Source organism: Juglans regia, chromosome 11, assembly GCF_001411555.2.
Source record: "Juglans regia cultivar Chandler chromosome 11, Walnut 2.0, whole genome shotgun sequence".
Taxonomy (NCBI): Eukaryota; Viridiplantae; Streptophyta; class Magnoliopsida; order Fagales; family Juglandaceae; genus Juglans; species Juglans regia.
This window is the reverse complement of record NC_049911.1, coordinates 18,973,486-18,989,869: the sequence shown is the minus strand read 5'-3', so window position 1 is coordinate 18,989,869 and position 16,384 is coordinate 18,973,486. Positions and strand designations below refer to the sequence as shown.

The 16,384-nt window shown below is 37.5% G+C and overlaps 1 non-coding gene across 1 annotated transcript; it reads left to right on the top strand.

Moving 5' to 3' along the window:
• Window positions 1-16,239: 16,239 nt before the first annotated feature.
• On the top strand, window positions 16,240-16,384 carry LOC118343926. The gene has a single exon (XR_004797712.1). It is a non-coding gene; the product is annotated as a small nucleolar RNA Z247 (small nucleolar RNA).

Sequence of the window (16,384 nt, the reverse complement as noted above, 5' to 3'; positions counted from 1 at the left end):
GACCCCCAATGTCCACTTTTATCTAAGGTGTGCAAAGATTTTGGAATTATCATTTACTTTTAGGATACTCCATTTTAAAAGTCTTTGTAATTGGAGTGTTAAGTCATTTGACATGATGATCGAGTTATTGGAAGATGCTTTTCCTAATGCTTTATTTTCGAGTTCATATCATGCTCAAGGAGACTCGAACGTGGTCTTGGATTTACTTACATAAAGAAATATGTTTGTCTAAATGACTGTATACTTTATTGGAAAGAGCATGTAAATAGATAAAATTTTCTGACATGTGAAACATCTAAATGGAACCTCGATGCTGATAAAAAGTAAAAATCTATCATGAGGATTGTGCTATTTCCCTTTAAAAACAAAGCTACAAAAATTGTTCACAATGAAGCATATAGTATCACATATGAGGTGGCATAAAGACTTGAAAGTTGAAGATAACTGTACACTTAAGCATCCAAGTGACTCTATGGCTTGGAAAGAGTTTGACAATAAGTATAGTTGGTTTTCACAGGAGCCTTGCAAATTCAAACTAGGCTTCAATCTGTTTAATAATACAAGTAAACGTTATAGCATTTGCCTAGTCGTGCTTGTGCCCTATAGTTTACCAATTTAATTGTGTATGAAAGAACCATATCTCGTGTTGACATTACTTATCCCTAGACCAAGGGCACCTAGAAATAAAACATATATGTATAAACAAGAGTGGTGACATTTGACTGCTCGGTGGAATAGACATTCTATTTGCATATAGTTTTATTATGGACTATTGATGTATTTGTTGCATATGTAATCTGTTTGGGTGGAGCACTAAAGGAAAATTAACATGACTTGTGTGCCATGTGAATATTGCCTCCAAATGGCTAACATTTGGAAGAAAACAACTCTTACCAAAAGGCCATAAGTAGAGATAAAATGCTGATATGTTGATGGTGGGAAAAGCATGGTGTTAACCTGAACGAGTTGTTTCAAGTTGATGTATTGGAGAAACTAACACATGTTGGGGCTGTACACTTTAAGAAGGGATCAAACAAAAGAAAGTGAACCCCACAAGTTAAACTGGACTAAGAAGAGCATATTTTTCGAGTTACTATATTAGGAAACTTTGTTGTTGAGACACAAGATGGATATGGTGCACATTGAGAAGAACATTTGTGATAGTGTTCTGAGGATAGTGATGAATATTAAAGGAAAGATGACAGGCAACATAAATGCATAAAAGGATTTGATGAGACTTAACATAAGAAGTGACCTACTTTATTAAAGCATGGTGGTTGTTCTTTAATGTTGCCTACCTACTACACATTGGTTGGGGATGCCTGGAGGAGTTCTTGTCAGTTGCTAAAATGTGTCAAATTCCCTGATGAATATACCTCAAACATTTCGAGATGTGTGATTGAGATTAATTGTAAGATAGCAAGACTAAAGAGACATGATTCACATTTGTTTCTACAAAGACTACTTCCTGTTATAACCGAAAAGTATGTAAGGGACGATATAAGAATGGCATTGATAGAGCTTATTAGCACATTCTTACGACAACTTTCTACACGAACTTTGAACACATATATTGAATCTTCTTGAGTGTAATATTCATGTCATCATCTATAAGCTTGAAAGAATATTTCCATATGCATTTTTTAATATTATGGTCCACCTGGCAATTCATCTACCGCGTGAGCATTACTGGCAAACCCAGTTCAGTATCGACGGATATACCCTTTCGAGAGAATTTTTGGACGATTTAGGCATTATGCTTAGAATAAAGCACGTCCCGATGACTCAATTACTAAAGCTTGCATTCATATTAAATGCTTGAAATTTTGCTATCTTTATCTCAAAAAGGTTGAGACTAGACATAATAGATAAAAATGGAACAATAATGAAGGGTTGCAGTAAGAATAGGGGACATTAAAGATCTTTTTTCAAACTATGCTCACGTTGGGATTGACTACGACAAACCGTTTTGATCTAACACTTTTTTGTGGAGGCCCAATAGCACATACTGAATAATTGCCCGAAGATCGAAGACTACATAAAGTATGTGTTGTTTCACTTGGCCTGATGTCTATTTACTTTATTTGCACTTTACTATCTATATTGTAGAAACCTGACACAAATATCCATGTTGGTAGGAGCATATATTATAATAAAATGAAAAAGATTTGTGAACAGAATGTTGATGCCTGTGGTGTCCCCAGCCTCCGCTTGGGCTTGGACGGTGATTGAAACGCTGGGACATGTAATACAAGGTTACATACCTCTCGTACATGAAAAATAATATGCAACGCTTGATGGGAACCAAGATGAGCCTAGTCTTAAAGATCATTTACAACTTCCAGATGGGCCAAGAAGATCAAGGAGACAATGCAATGATTGATGCAATCCACTTGGGGCAAGTTTAGCAAGAGCCCAACATTCAAGATGGGGCTTGAAGGATGAAGATCCAATTTTAATTCATTTGATCAGCTATGGAAGATGGCAACGACAAGACTTAAAGGCTTGGGCTCTTGAAGGGTTTCAACTTATTTAATTCATTTAAAGAACTTATTTTATTTGTTTAGAATAATTGAGTTTATTATGGGAAGCACTTAAGGGGGCTTATGCAAGGGCATGTTGGGAAAGTTATTATTTTATTGAACTAGGGTTAGGGTTACTGTAGCCGAGTTACTGTAGCTCGGCACTGTAGCCGCGGCACTGTTCATCCAGGGGTACTTTTGGAAGATGGGGGTTTATTTTGGCTAGGGTTTCATTAGGTTTTCCTTTAAATACTCTATGTAGCCTCATTTTAATCAGATTATGAAGTTTATGAAATTTGATGAATTTATTCATTGTGAGTTGAGTTTTACTCCTCTTGTTCTTAATTGAACTTTTGAACTTATCAAAGGTAAATCACAACCTTTGTGGCGTTCCTCCTTTGTAATCTGGGTTCTTGAGACGGGTTCTTCAACGGGTCTAGATTTTAATATAATCTAGGTTCTTGAAACGAGTTCTCATCGGGTCTAGATTCTCCATCCTTGACTTGATTTTGGCTTTCTTGGGGAGTTTTCAAATTGACTGTGGGTTCAAGGGAATTCATTCCCACGGGTTCATATCATTTGGTATTCAGAGCAAGGTTTCCAATCAGGTCTGATTCTATCTTTTAATTTTAGCATCCTTAAATTTAATTCTAGGGCTTCATTGTTCTAGGGTTGCCAAAAAAAAAAATAGAAACAAAAAGTAGGCTGCCGAAATTCTTAGGATTTTGGGTTTGGCTGAAATTTGCATCACCTAGGGTTTCAAAATTCTAGGATTTCCTGCATCTCTAAGTTTGTCAATTGCTTGGAGTGTCGTTCCATTGATTCTCTTCTACTTCATTGTCCATGCTTGTGTGTTTGAATTCAATTGGTTGGTTTTCACAAATGACTATTGCTGTTTGTGGATGAATTAGAGAAAAGAAAAGAAAGGAAAAGAAAAGAAAGGAAAGGAAAATAAAAGAAAAGAAAGGAAAGGAAAAGAAAAGAAAAGAAAATTCGAAAAAAAAAAAAAAAGAAAAAAAAAAGAAGAGGATGAAGAAAAGAGAAGGTAGCGTATTCAAAGTTGCTACATAGTTACAACAAAGAGAAAGAAAGAAATTTGTTGATTAGACCTTATGATCAAAGGGGCTGCTGCATACATCACTCAAGTTGGTATCTTGTTTTATTGTTACTCTTTCATTCGTATAACTTCATTGATTCTCGTGTCATTTTTATTCCTTCATGTTTCTCCTGTTCTTGTTTCCTGGATCTAATTACTAGTTGGGATAATACAAGGTTGTATTGTCTTGATTTAGTTCAACTAGTTCTTAAAGAACTTGAGTGGGAAAACTCTTGAGGTAAAAGGCAAGAGAGTGTGAGATTATTATCGAGTAAAAAGCCAATTCAGAGTTACACACGAGTGGAGTGTCATTATTTGAGTGTAAACACGTAAGGGAGTGTGTGAGGTTTTTCACTAAGATTCTTTTTGTGCAGCACATTATGATGTCTCATAGGAGTGACTCATCACCAAGGGAGATGGTAGATAACACATCCTTTGTGTTGCAAGTCATGCAACAACAGTTTGAGAAGTTGAACTTAGTGTTGGGTGAAGTGAGGGATAGGATGGATCATCAAGATGTGGTAATTAGAAATCTTCATGGCAGGAGAGATAGGAGGCGTCCCGAGTTTAGTGTTGAAAATGGGTATGAGAATGAAGAGTATGGTGATTCTCTTGTTACCAGGCATGCACTCAATACAAAAATTAAGATGGATGATATAGAGCAGAAGAGTGAGAATATTTTTCATACAAGATGCCACATCAACAACAAGGTATGTAGTATGATCATTGATTTGAGGAGTTGTATTAATTTGGCTAGCACTACTTTAGTTGAGAAATTGAATTTACGTACCTTGAAACACCCTAGACCATACATGTTGCACTGGTTGAGTGATTGTGCGGAGGTTAGGGTAAATAAGCAAGTGCTAGTTTCTTTTTCAATTGGGAAATACCAGGATATGGTGCTTTGTGATGTAGTGCCTATGCATGCTAGTCATATTTTGTTGGGGAAGCCATGGCAGTATGATAGGAAGGTGATCCATGATGGGTTAAGGAACATGTACAGTTTTGAAAAAGATGGAAAAACAATCAAACTTGCTCCTTTAACTCCAACACAGGTCCATGGGGATCAATTGAAGCTGAAATGTGAGGTTGCTCAAAACAGAAAGAGTGAAAATGAGAGTGATAAAAAAAGAAAGAGTAAAAGTGAGAGTGATCAAAAAAGAAAAAGTGAAAAGGAGATTGAGCAAACAAGGAAGAGTGAAAGTGAGAATGAGCTGAAAAGCAAGAGTGAAGGTGAGAGTGAAAGTGAAAGTGAGATTGAGCTGAAAAGCAAGAGTGAATGTGAGATTGAGAAGAAAAGAAATAGTGAGACCGAAATGGAGAAAGAGAGAAAAATGAGAGAGAAAAAAGAAGAGGGTGAGACTAAGACCTCAAGCAAAAGAGAGAATGAGTTGAAAAATAATTATGAGGTCGAGAGTACAAAAAAAGATGAAGAAAAAGAGAGTGACAGAAAAAAAGAGAGTGAAAAGAAAAAAGAGTGTGAAAGGGAAAAAGAGAGTGAAAAAGAAAAAGAGAGTGGAAAGAGAGTGGAAAGAAAAGAGAGTGTGAAGAAAGTGAGAGAAAAACAAAGAGAAAAGTGAGTTTTTATGCTAAGGCGAGTCTTAATCCTAACGAACTTGACGTATGTTTGCCTAGTATTGTTGTCTCTTTGTTGCAGGGATATGAGGTCGTGTTTCCAAGTGGTGTATTTAGTGGATTGCCATCTATTAGGGAGATAGGGCACTACATTGATTTTGTGCCAGATGTGACAATTCCTAACCGACCTTTCTTGGAAAAACATGAGTCATTGACACACTTAAAGGGACAAGGTAAGTTGTTGACTAGAATGCTTGCTAAGCGGGAGGATTGTATTGAGACTTTTCCTCATGTATTCAAATACACACAAGGTATGAAAAATTTTGTGGTTGATGCTTTAGCAAGAAGGTATGTCCTTGTCTTCATTTTGGATGCAAAATTATTGAGACTTGAATATGATAAGGAATTGCATGCTAATGATGATGACTTGGCTAGTGTGTATGGAACATGTGAGAAAGCATCTTTTAGTAAGTTCTATAAACTTGATTGGTACTTGTTTAGAATGAATAGATTTTGTGTGCCTACTAGTTTTATGCGTATGTTGCTTGTCTGTGATGGACATGCTGGTTTGTTGGGTAACCTTGGTGTAAGGAAAACGTTTGTTGTGTTGTATGAATGTTTGTGGGAATATCATTTGCCATTCAAAGACGTGTTGCACGAACGTTTGTGGAAGTATCATTTGTCATTCATTAATGTATTGCATGAACATTTGTGGGAGTATCATTTGTCATACATTGACGTGTTGCATGAACGTTTGAGGGAGTATCATTTGTGTTTCATTGAGTTTGCATATAATTGTAGTGGTCATTCTGGTGAATATAAGATTTCAGACTTGTTGCATGAACGTTTGCGGGAGTATCATTTGCCATTCATTGAGTGTGCATATTGGAGTGGTCATTTTGGTTCGGGGAAGACTTTAGATGTGCTTCATGAACATTTGTGGGAGTATTGTTTGCCAATCATTGAGTTTACATATAATTGGAGTGTTCATGCTACTACTAAATTTTCACCAATTGAAATTGTTTGTATACTTAATCCATTTCCTCCTTCAGATTTAAAGTCTTTACCAATTGATGATAGGAGTAGCTTGGATGGACTATTCCAAATTCTTGAACAAATTATTGAAAATGCATGTCTAATGGATCTTCCAGGTAAGTATCATGTTTCTACTATTTTCAATGTTACTAACCATTTTCCCTTTGATCCAGGTGGAGATTCGAGGTCGAATCCTCTTGAGGAGAGGGGGAATGATGGGAACCAAGATGAGCCTAGTCTTAAAGATCATTTACAACTTCCAGATGGGCCAAGAAGATCAAGGAGACAATGCAATGATTGATGCAATCCACTTGGGGCAAGTTTAGCAAGAGCCCAACATTCAAGATGGGGCTTGAAGGATGAAGATCCAATTTTAATTCATTTGATCAGCTATGGAAGATGGCAACGACAAGACTTAAAGGCTTGGGCTCTTGAAGGGTTTCAACTTATTTAATTCATTTAAAGAACTTATTTTATTTGTTTAGAATAATTGAGTTTATTATGGGAAGCACTTAAGGGGGCTTATGCAAGGGCATGTTGGGAAAGTTATTATTTTATTGAACTAGGGTTAGGGTTACTGTAGCCGAGTTACTGTAGCTCGGCACTGTAGCCGCGGCACTGTTCATCCAGGGGTACTTTTGGAAGATGGGGGTTTATTTTGGCTAGGGTTTCATTAGGTTTTCCTTTAAATACTCTATGTAGCCTCATTTTAATCAGATTATGAAGTTTATGAAATTTGATGAATTTATTCATTGTGAGTTGAGTTTTACTCCTCTTGTTCTTAATTGAACTTTTGAACTTATCAAAGGTAAATCACAACCTTTGTGGCGTTCCTCCTTTGTAATCTGGGTTCTTGAGACGGGTTCTTCAACGGGTCTAGATTTTAATATAATCTAGGTTCTTGAAACGAGTTCTCATCGGGTCTAGATTTTCCATCCTTGACTTGATTTTTGGCTTTCTTGGGGAGTTTTCAAATTGACTGTGGGTTCAAGGGAATTCATTCCCACGGGTTCATATCAACGCTCCTAGATATACTAGCAGTATGCAATAAACAATGCATCAGAATATAAATGGTTCGTGTAAAACTAGGCAATGCCTAAAGCAATTGCCTTAGCACATGGTATCGTAAACTATGTATAAAACAAACATTGCCATCATCAAAAGATTTCATTTCATAAAATATCCAAAAAGGATGAATATGTTATTTTTCCCAAAATACGAGACCAACCAAAATATTGTTCCACAAAAGTTTAAAACCTCAAGTCATAGTTTTCCACAAAACATTTCAGGTTCCCACGGTCCTTTTTTTTCCTTAAAAAATCTTTCTTAATCCGGCTTCTTCTCTGCTCTAGGAAGCGGTCCTTGTCCTTATTCCTCAACCTCTTGGCCTCCTTTAGGAATTGCAAGGCTTCAGAAATAAGCCATTTGACATTCTTAATTCTATCCAAAAGAGAGGACTCAGACTAGCTCACTTCCATCTTTGGCACTATCCTCTTTGGAGGGAGTGTTGTCCTCTTTTTCTTCATTATTTGTGCCTATCACAACTTCTACCATTCCCATTGGGGAATGATAGTGAAAACTACCACAATTAGTTTTCGAGAAATCTCAACAAGTAAGCACACAACATACAATGATTAACATAAACATACAAATGGCATGTGGAATGCATGCGTGAACGTGTACTTGACACATGACATGACTAAAAACTTGACTTATGCACTTGACCATTTTAAAAGAACTGTAATAGAATTCTTCGACTTAAAAAAAAAAAATACTTTTGTCATCATTCATATCTTGTTTAATCACGTATTTAGAACATATCAATCATATCATATGATTCATATCATGTGATCCATATCATATCATATCGTATCGTATCGTATTGCATGATTCATATAATGTGATCCATATCATATAGGCTTATTGCCTTGTTCTTATAACACATGTGGATACATCACGGCTCCCCTATGCACCGTGTGTTCTTGCTAGTTACCGCACCACCAACGATCCGTACATCGTGGTGAATACATCTTAAACATATTCATATCATAATAACACTACAGTACTTCGTCGAGTTACTTGTCTTAGTCATGGCATCCACTAGCTTTAGGTGCTACCTCGCTCTGACATCTTTTCCAAAAAGATCAATTCGAGACACGCCGACGATTCTTTATCGACCCAGGGGTTACCACTTTATTCTTAAACACTCTAGAGTGGACAGAGGAGTTCCACTAAGACAATCCCCTGTCCTAACATTTAGGGTCATGATAAAACATATTTGACTCATTTCTTTTCTTTGAAAAATTCTTATACCCAAATGCATGTGACATGAGACTTAAGACGTAACCTTCTTCATACTATACATGTGACACATGAGATGCCGTGCATGAACTCATTGATCATAACATATTCAAATCGTGGCATGGTACATGTGAACATCCAACACAACTTCATGAACATGAACAAAATTGTCATGGTCGAAACTTCTAAGGCATGAAATCATAAGAAATCTTCACTTAACATGTTCCATACTTGAATCATATCAAACAATAATCATGGCATGAGTGGATTTAACATGAAATCATGGCAATATCAAGGGAATCAAAAGCATATAATATCAAAATGGCCGGAACTTCAAGATGAATGACATATCAACACAACAACAATCAAAACCGAAACATAAGCATGTGATTCATGGCATTTTCATCATGGATCCGAAACATATGGCATCTTCTCATGACATTATACAAGTCGAAGCTATAGATTCAACCAAGCAAAGACATAGGATAACATCCAAAGATGAGAACAAAATAAAAGATTTACATGAGCATATACGTATTTTAACCAAACTAGGTTGAGTGTATACTTACAAAAATCCATGTAACGAAATGAATAGCAAGCTGTAAATCGAAATATAACTAGTTGTAATGAGGGTTCCAAAAACCCTAATCCGTGTTCTTGAGTGTGTAAGGGTTTCTAGGGTTACTACTAGGGCTAGACCATTCAGCTGCTAGGGTTTGGAGTCAAGAAACCCTTCGTTTGTCTTGTGTTCTTATCCCAATCATAGAAATATTGTGAAAATATTCAAGAGTGGTCGATTGCATAGAGGATTTGTGCCCTTCATTTCGGCTCCAAACATTTCTAGGAAACCCTAGTTTGCTTCATATGAAAAATTGTTGAAATCGTGTGTGCTTCACCATATTCAAACCCTTTAGGGATTTACATCTCTTCTTGAGTTGAAAATGCATTGTGTGAAGAAAGTAAAGGAAAAACTGAGTCCTCACCATGTCTTCTCCTTGCTAGTGCCGAAAATCCTCTTTGAGTGAAGTTTCTCTTGTTTGGTTGGAAAGAAAATGAGAGAAAGTGAGGAATCTTCAAGTGAAAGTGTGAGAGAGTGTGGATAGTATGAGAGCACATGCAAGAATAAATGGCCAAGAAGAAAAGTCCTAGGCGTGTGACTCTCTCCTCTTTTATAGAATTCTTCCCCTTCCCTCATTGGTTGCTTGAAAACCATTGCATGTGTGACATGTGGCTTTTTTCTTCTTCCTTCTTCTCTTTAGCCGAAATGAACTTTGGAGTTCCCAACATTGGATTGCATTGGGAAGGTGCAAGCATGTTGGTGGCATGTGGGGTTCCTCCTCTTTGGCCGAAACCCTTTATTCCCTCTTATGCCCCCTTCCATTTCTTAACCAAGTGTATAGCTCATTTAGGGTAAAAGTGTAAAACCACCTCATGTCTCTTCTTTTTCCAACAAGCAAGCCCTTGCATGAGTGACATTTGGCATGGGCGTGTGCCATGCTTCTTGCCCTCCACTATCTTCCCATTTCCCAAGTTGTTGCTTCATCTTCCTTTGCTTCTTCCCTAGGTGATTTCCCATATGCCATTGGTCCATTTTGTGACCTAAGTGACAAGTGACAAGTGGGAGTGTGCTTGTGAGGGTGGTGACCGAAACTTTGAGGGTAGAGTAGTCTTTTGCGCAAAAGACCCTCCCTCTTTTATTCTAAAAGTTCATTGCATGAGTGACATGTGGCAAAATCTGAAGAAGACCATGAGTGTAAGCAAAATTCGAAATCTCTCTTTGTCCCATTGGTTTCCCCATGCAAAATCCCTTGAAAACACCCCTTTTTATCTTCCCTAGGCACTACATTCCTGGCATCAACATTGGAACTCGAAAATGTGCCAAAAGGTATGGTGTAGGCATGCATGTGGGGCTTGGCCAGATGCCCCTTGGTCTTCCCTACAAGATCTTGTCATTTGGTCTTCTAGAAGGCTTTTAGCATGAATGACAAGTGGCATACCCACCAGGGTAGGCATGCAAGCCCTTCCTTTGGCTTCACAAACATTCCTTTCTCTCCCCCTTAGTCCACTATCATGACTAGATACATAGTGCTTTCCATGTGTGACACATGGCTCTATTGGCAAGAGTTTGGATCATGGGCCAAATGCATCTAGGGTTTTTGGGATTGGGCTTCCTATGGTGGTCGAAACTCACATGGCTTAGTTGGCCTTCTCTTGGGCTTGGGTTGTTATTCTACAAAACCAAGACCTAAGTTCACCAAATATATTCTCATGGCCCTAAAATATTACTAAGACAATGAAAATAAATATGGATATAATTCTAATCAAGTTTTGGGTTATCACAATGCCATACATGAAAAGGAATTCCCCGACTGGTTAAAAAAATGTACTCTTTAAAACCATTGTTTATTTCGTTGTATAGGATGGTTTATGAAAGTGTAAATACATTGTGACTTAAAAAAATTCTTCTTCCATGTTGGTTATATATACTAAACATTTATGCTCTTACCATTAACAAATCAAACAATTAGGTTCTCCCCTCTTCATCCCAACAATGGTTTGGATCAGTTGTATGCATTGGCGTATAGTTGTAACCTTTGTTTGCATCATATTTAGTTTTGTATAAATAATGTCATGAGATTCCATGCGAGGATTGTGAAGCACATTGTCGCACCCAATATTGTGGAGTGGTTGTTAGTGGGAGACATGACTCTAATGTAAATTACCACTGACATTCTAACTAACATTTTTTTTTAAATGAAACTGAATTTTATTGATAACAGAAGACATTATATCAAATCACTTAATACAGTGGATTGAATACATGATGGAATTTCTTCCAATGTATACTTGTCTTCTACAAAATCTAACTCAACCCTTGACAAAATATGTGTTGCCATTTTAGTCTGTCTATTTGTATGAATAACAAACCAGGAGGTTGCCCAGTCGTTCGTGATCTTTCAGGTCCCTATAGTCAACACGCGCCCCACCAGGAGGTTGCCCAGCCGCCGATCTACACATCCACTGAACACGGCCCCAACCGGAGTGGAGCGTAACCTACACGCGCGGGATGAAAATTCCGAGCTCGTCGGCGCGTGTCCTTCACCTACCACCAAGGAGCTCTTCGCCATTGGAACGCGTGGCTGCTCCCGAACCAGCGACTCTGGATCTTCCAAGCTCGACCGTCGGTTTTTCCTTCCGAGGCATTTTTTGTGCACTATTTTTCCCTTTTTACAGTGTTTTCTCAATGTAATTTATTTATGCCTTGTCTTTATTTTCAAGAAAACAAAAAAAAACCCAAAAACATTTGTCCCTTCGGACTTAGGTCCAAAGGGTGTTGTCCCCCCTCTGCTTAGTCGATGATGTTGGGGTTTGGTTTCTCCATACTCAGTCTAGTTGGGTATGGAGTTTTATGTTTGGTTTCTGTGAACTCTGTCGGGAACAAAGTTGTGCTATCTCTTAGACTTTTAAGTCTTTAGAGATAAGCCGTCTGGACTAGACCATGTCAGTCACAATAGTGTACTGAGATTCTACTAACGTTTGTAATTTACTTATTGTTTGAAGTCAAAGTTGTATGTCCTCTTTAAATGAATGGAATGAGATCCGTTTTATCAAAAAAAAAACAAACAAACCATGATCTGAGAGTTGTTAATACTCCTTTGGCATATGCAATTATTAGACTAACTAAGCTCAAATATGTTTTAGCCTTGTTTGCCATGGATACAACTTGCATAACATTCCCTTTAAATATAACCTTTGACAGCCCCATCTCTTTGCAAAAAAGTGTAGCTAACAGAAAACCATAGGCTTCTGCAATGAATGAATCATATTTCATTGATCTGGGAGCTTGTAATGTGCCCTTGGGAATCTCTAGCAATCACTCCAATGCCAATCCTTCCTTCAGAAAATTTTGTAACAGCATCCCAATTTACTTTATAGACTCCCTCATTTGGTTTCTCCCTTATTTGGTTTGAACCTGGGGTTGAACAATTCTGTTTTGAGTTGTATTAACCTAGCAATTAGCATTTCTATAAGACCGAACTTCATCTTTAGCAGCTTGAGACGATGCGTGTCTAAATGTCTTGCCATGGATGACTTCATTCCTTCTAGACCATAGTAGTCTTGCCATAACTGTAGCTTCCTCGAGCTCTTCAAGTTGCAAACATTTAGTTAGCTTCTTCCATATATCTCTAAATTGATGACTATGAAATGTCATCTTCTGAATCTTTCTGCAACTCATACTCCATACATCCCTAGCAGCTGGACATCCCCATAGCACATGACTTGTTGTTTCAGCATCTAATCCACACACTTTGCAGGCATCTACTTCCACAACATGCCTCTTCATTAAATTGGATAAAGTAGGAAAGGCTTCTTTGCATGCTCTCCATATGAAAAACTTTACCCCATTCTGAACCCTCAATTTCCATATAGCTTTCCATTCTTTAAACTGCTCTTCGCAAGAAGTCTCACCAGCAGACTTATTTTCATGCTCTTTGTGCAAATGGTAAGCACTCTTCATAGAGAAAATGTAATTTTTCGTGGGCAACTAAACCAACTTATCTTCCCTGCCCCCTTACTAATAGGAATGGTTTGAATTAAAGTAGCCTCATGTGGATCAAAAAGAGAATTCAAAGAGTGAACATTCCAATTCATCATATCGGGATCTATCAAATCTGAAACACAAACATAACTTTCAGATAACACCTTAGGAGCATAATCCCTTGGTAACCACTTGTCACTCCAGATCTTCACCTTCTTTTCATCCCCAATTCTCCAAAACAGACCCTTCTTAAGCAACCTCAAACCAAAATACAAACTTCTCCATGCATAGGATGGGTTAAAACCCAACTTTGCCTCCAATAGGTTGCCATTCTTAAAATTTTTCTGCTTAAACACTTCGGCCAGAAGAGATGATTGACCTTGTAGTATCCTCCAGCTTTGCTTAGCTAGCATAGCTACATTGAAGCTTTTAGAATCTCGAAAACCCAACCCTCCTTTATCCTTTGATTGGCTGACCTGGTCCCATCTCATCCATTGAATCTTGGATTGATCTTCATTGTAACCCCACTAGAATTTCTTCAAGAGTATATTTAGCTTTTAAGTAATAGTCTGAGGCAGTAGAAAAATTCCCATGGCATAAGTTGGGATGGCTTGAAGGACTACCTTAATAAGAACTTCTTTCCCAGCATTGGATAGCATCTTTGTCTTCCAATTCGAAATTCTTTTCCAAGTCCTATCAACGAGTGAGTGAAAGACAACATTCTTTGATCTTCCAATCACAACAGGTAGGCGAAGATACTTCTCAAAAGAGCTAGTAGATTTAATACTAGATATACTCAAGAATGGATCTTTGAGAAGGTTTTTGAGTATTTTTGCTGAAAAAAATTGAGGTCTTATCCTTGTTAAGGACTTGTGGGACATTATTGAACACATGAGAATATGCATAGACCCGCATATTATATGTGTAAATACATCCCATACATGGTACACAGATGATCCATTTGTGATAGCATCTCAAGCACAAAAGGTATTTTATCTACTTATCCCAGATGGAGAGACCTCTGGAAAGTTTTGCAAAGGATTGTCAGTTGGAACATTTATGATGTCCCAAACATTCAATCTTAGATAATTGACGAGGAAGAATCGGACAATGCATAACAGGAGAATGAGTGTAATGAATGGTATGTATTGATGCAAGCCCTTGGTACAGACTATATTCCATTATATAGAGAAGATGTACCTCCCATAGAACATTGCTTTCACCATTCCGGCAATACTGCAAGATGCAGATCCTTCAAATTTAATCAATTGTCAACATAGACATATGTATTGAAATCATATAATATATTTTACTTCTAGTGCTACCTACAAGGAAGTGAGGGTGTCGGTTAGTGAATGATAAACTCTTTGTGACACCCCATATGATAAGGATAAGGGTAGGTGGTGTATGAGATCTTATATTGCTTGGGAAAAAGAAGTTCTTGCTCTTTATAAGGTTCTAATGAGACTCCAATTATATCATTGACTAGTCCTTTTGGAATACAGGCGATGCGGTTTGGGCCTTCCATTGGAACGTTACACTCTTTGACCAGGTTTGCAAGTTAGGCTCTATTCCCCTTGTAATGCCAAATGGTCATAGCTCATCCTCATGCAACAATGCAAATATCTATTCCCTAAAGGTAAAATGGATTACCAAGCACCATGGTAGTGCACTGCAGTTGGAGGCTTGTGGAGGAATGTGAGCTTGAGGAGCTGAATCAACGTATGAAAGTTAGCTCATAAATTTGTAATTGTATATTAATTTTATAGGATTTTGTAATGGACTGTGAAATGCATGAGTTTATATGCTAGCTAATAGGAATCCTCTAAAATTAATTATTGGTGGACTTTATCTTGGATTGGGGAAAGGCCAGTCACTGAAAATGTGCTAGAAAACAACTAAAAAGCAACTACAATATGTATCATCATCAGTTGTATGTTGAGTACAAGACATTTGAAAAACATGTCAAGTACAATATGTTCCATGTTAAAATTTGGTGGATGTACCTGTTTGGCAAAAGATGTGTGAGCAATGAGCAAATCTTGCATTTTAGTTAAAGGGTGAAATTTAAAGGTTTGCTGATTTATAAATACACTATGATCTCTCGTCGGTGTAGTGACGGACAACATACAACTAAGTGGTTTGGACATCTTATCACACTTACTAGCAACACTTAAAATAAAAGAGCATGTGATCTTATCAAAAAAAATAAAATAAAATAAAAGAGCATGTGACACCCAAATCGAATAATACCAATGCTTTACTAGAGAATAGGGGAATGATACCTACCACCACATTGTTGGACGCATCAACATCATCCATCATCATTGCGAAGACTAGAGTAGGTGCTAGTGTATCTATTCCTGAACAACCTCAAGATACTGCACTATTCTCTCAAGTGCAACATGAAGAATATCTCACTCAACAAATAGCTAAAAACACTCAACAACATTGATAGTTTTAGTTTTGTAAATCTATATTAAAAAATATACGATAGCTCTTAAAGTGTATATTCCATATTCAACTCCTTACTTTTCTCCTTGTATTTCTCTCAGTTGTTACAATGTATGACTATTTATTCAGATCAAATAAAATAGACCAGATCACGTTGGTAAAACTCTTTCTTTTAATTATCTTACTCGGTACCAGCTGGGAAATTGCTCACGCTACACTTCCTGATCACACTTCCGCACCATATCAACCTCATTCTCTTCCACTGATGTCAATAGCATCAATCTACTCAACCTTTCTCATTCTTCCCCACCAGCATCGTTTAAGCTTCCATTTACTTGGGCTGGCAATCTCAGTTTCTACCATTTCTTAACAGCAATGATCTCTTAGGGTTCGTGGAAGTATCTGAACCAGTCCCTCAGAGGCTCAATGCTAATAATACTCCTAATCCTTCTTATATAACTTGGTATAAGAAAGATCAAGCTTTGCTGGGTATTATCTTGTCCTCCATCAGTCCAAATCTTGTGGCTTCTGTGTATGGTTTAAACACTTCTAAACAAGTGTGGACTGCTCTTAAAATGAGATTTTCCTGTCAATCTCGTTCTCGCATTGCTCACATGAAGCGCCAGTTACAGACCATTACTCAGGGGTCTCGTAATTGTTTTGCCTATCTGGAGAATGCCAAATCTATTGCTGATCAATTGGTTGCCACAGGAGAGCCTATTGATGATCAAGATTTGATATCTTATCTTCTTGGTGGTCTGAACCAGGATTTTAACCCCTTTATTACATCTTATAATTTTGCTTCCAGGGACAAAGACTTCACCATTGAAGACTTCAATGCTGAGTTGCTGAGTCATGAAG